The following is a 2,794-nucleotide window of genomic DNA, read 5'->3' as shown; positions in this document are numbered from 1 at the left end:
ACAAGTACCACATTCAGTAATAACATTACTGAAGTACAGGGACAATACTGGCTAACCAATGCCCAGATGGTCAGATACCAAGGAATGCTGTGTGAGAATCCACACATCCACCTAGAGGTAGTATGAACCTTGAACCCAGCCACCTTGCTAACCATTAGGCCCAGTCAGCCAGACCATGATTGCATTGAGGTCATGGATGAAGTGTTTTCCAGCTGACCTGACTTGACAGGCCAGCCCCTCAAGGACTCTGATGTAGAATATTATACTGATGGTAGCAACTTTGTGACGGGAGGAGAACGCTTTTCAGGATATGCTGTGGTGACCTTACATTCCACCATTGAGGTGAAACCTCTGCCTAAGGGAACCTCAGCACAGGAGGCAGAGCTCATTGCCTTGACCTACGTCCCTCAGCTAGCAGCAGGAGTGTGAGCTTACGTCTACACTGACGCTAAGTATGCCTTCACCACCCTCCATGTACATGGAGCCCTGTACAAAGAGAAAGATCTAATCAATTCAGGGGAAAAAACATAAAGTATGGAAAGGAAATTCTAGCACTCTTGTGGGTCCCCAAGAAAGTAGCAGTCATGCACTGAATAGGACATCAAAAAGGGGATGCCATAACAGCTCAGAACAACTGCAGGGCAGACCATGTTGCCAAACTGGCAAGCAGCCGAGGAGATGGCCAGCCCTATAGCAATAACTACTTCCCTGTTTCCTAGTCCCTTAGCCGAATGGGACCCCAAGTAGTCACCTCAGGAATAAGCCTGGTTTAAGACTGAAGAGGGGAGCCTCCTCCCTGGTGGATGGTGGAAGTTCAAGGATGGGCAAATTGCAGTCCCTGGAACCCTAGCCCCCGCTTTTGTCAAATAGTTTCACCAAAGGATTCACCTTGGTCACACTGCCCTAGAAACCACTCTGGGCTGGTACTTCTACATCCCCCTAGCATCTCCCGAGCAGTATGTGAACGATGCGAAGTCTGTGCCCACAACAACTCCAGGCAAGGGCCATGTGCCCTACCGAGGGTCCAAAGTGTCGGTGGCACCCCCTTTGAAGAACTTGAAGTAGACTTCTCTGAAATGCCTTGATCACGGGGTCTCAGGTATCTCTTGGTCTTGTATGCACCTATTTCGGTTGAGTAGAGGCTTATTCCACCTGGACTGAGAAGGCCCGAGAAGTAGCCAGACTTCTCTGAGAAATTGTTCCATGATTTGGCCTACAATTACCATTGGCTCAGATATTGGGCCAGCCTTTGTAGCAGAAATAGCGCAGCTACTAGCCAAGAATTTAAATATTAAATAGAAATTGCATACCACATATCAACCGTAGAGTTTGGGACAGGTGGAATGCATGAACAGGACCCTTAAGACTCAGTTGGGAAAACTATGTCAAGAGACACATCTACATTGGGACGAAGTCCTCCCCATGGCACTATTAAGAATCAGGTCGGCCCCAACCAAGAAGACTGGATTCTCCTACAAGATCCTGTATGGATGGCCACCACTACTCATCAAAGGACTATGAGGAGACCTCAAGGATATAAGTAAATTGACTCTGAGACAATAGCTTCAGGGACCACCTTCCAGACTCTCAACCAATGGGTTAGGGAAAGGCTCCCTGTCAGTTTAACTACTGAAGTTCATCCCTTTAAGCCAAGAGACTCTGTCTGGGTAAAAGAGTGGAACATTCAGCCCCTGAAACCCCTGTGGAGAGGCCTCTTTACTGTCATTTTGTCTACCCCCATTGCAGTTAAGGTTACTGAAATAACGCCCTGGATATATCACAGCAAACTTAAACCCACAGCTGCAGAGTGGGAGTGTATTCCAGACTCCTCCCAGCCCCTAAAGGCAACCCTCTGTAAGAAAACACCGACTGCGCCGACAGACCGAGGGTAAGACATCGGCCTCGCTTTCGTCACGCTGGAAGCTGACCAATCTACATGTGGCAGAAGCCTGAGGATGGCGACTCGTCAAGATGGGACCCTAGTAATCACTTTGGTGGCTGGTTCTCCACTTTTGGTGGCTTTAAGACCTTAGTTGGGGTAGTACTCTTCCTCCTCAGGACCTGCCTCCTCCTCCCGTGTCTACTGCCTCTTGTTATCCGGTCAACCACCTGCCTCATAGAGGCTATAGTAGAAAGAAAATCTGCAGCAAAAGTCCTGCTATGGAGGTACCAGCCTCTAAATCAAAAATTAGAAAAAGATGGTGCTCTCTGACCCAGTCCTGGGTCCAAGCATCAAAGAGGGAAATGTGGCAGCCTGACCCTGCCTGACCATTTCCTGCTCAAACAAGTTAGTTCCTGGCTGCACCTCCCATCCCAGGACTCTTCAGCTGATGCGGCAGTCCGAAAACCCACTTAAATGATTAAGTTTCCTTATAGTTTGGCAGCCAATCAATGTTCTCCTTATGTTCTCCTTCCTAATATGGAATATCTATAGCTCTGTAGGAATGCGCAAGTACAAGATTGTATAAAACTGCTCGCCATGTTACGATTGAGGCTTAGCCTTTGGATAAGAATCTGTTGAGCCGGTGCCGGCATCAATAGATGCTGCTTCCTGCTTATAGCCTTGGTGTCCCATCTCTCTGAGGATCCTGCAATATTTTCTGCAGTTTTGGAAAAATTGCATGCATTGGCATTTAAAGCATTTGGAGAAGGCATGGGATGGAAGCAGTAGAGCGCCTGCAGCAATGGCAATGGGATACAGTAGCAGGGATGCTACTGGGCTGGTGTACTGCAATACCCTGGATAGGAGGGCCAGCCCAGTGGGTTTCATGAGTTTACTCCAGTCACAGTCTGG

At 48.4% G+C, this 2,794-nt stretch overlaps 1 long non-coding RNA gene across 1 annotated transcript in view; it reads left to right on the top strand.

Annotated features, from left to right (window-relative positions):
• LOC111743780 overlaps positions 1-1,462 on the top strand; it is a 3,337-nt gene extending 1,875 nt beyond the window's left edge. The window contains exon 3 of the long non-coding RNA XR_002781873.1: positions 1,327-1,462. This is a non-coding gene — a long non-coding RNA (uncharacterized LOC111743780). The remainder of the gene's footprint in view (positions 1-1,326) is intronic.
• The last annotated feature ends 1,332 nt before the right edge of the window (positions 1,463-2,794 follow it).

The sequence above is a fragment of the Pteropus vampyrus genome, unplaced genomic scaffold (assembly GCF_000151845.1).
Source record: "Pteropus vampyrus isolate Shadow unplaced genomic scaffold, Pvam_2.0 Scaffold122, whole genome shotgun sequence".
Taxonomy (NCBI): Eukaryota; Metazoa; Chordata; class Mammalia; order Chiroptera; family Pteropodidae; genus Pteropus; species Pteropus vampyrus.
Note: the sequence above shows the minus strand (reverse complement) of the source record. Positions and strands in the feature narration are given on the sequence as shown.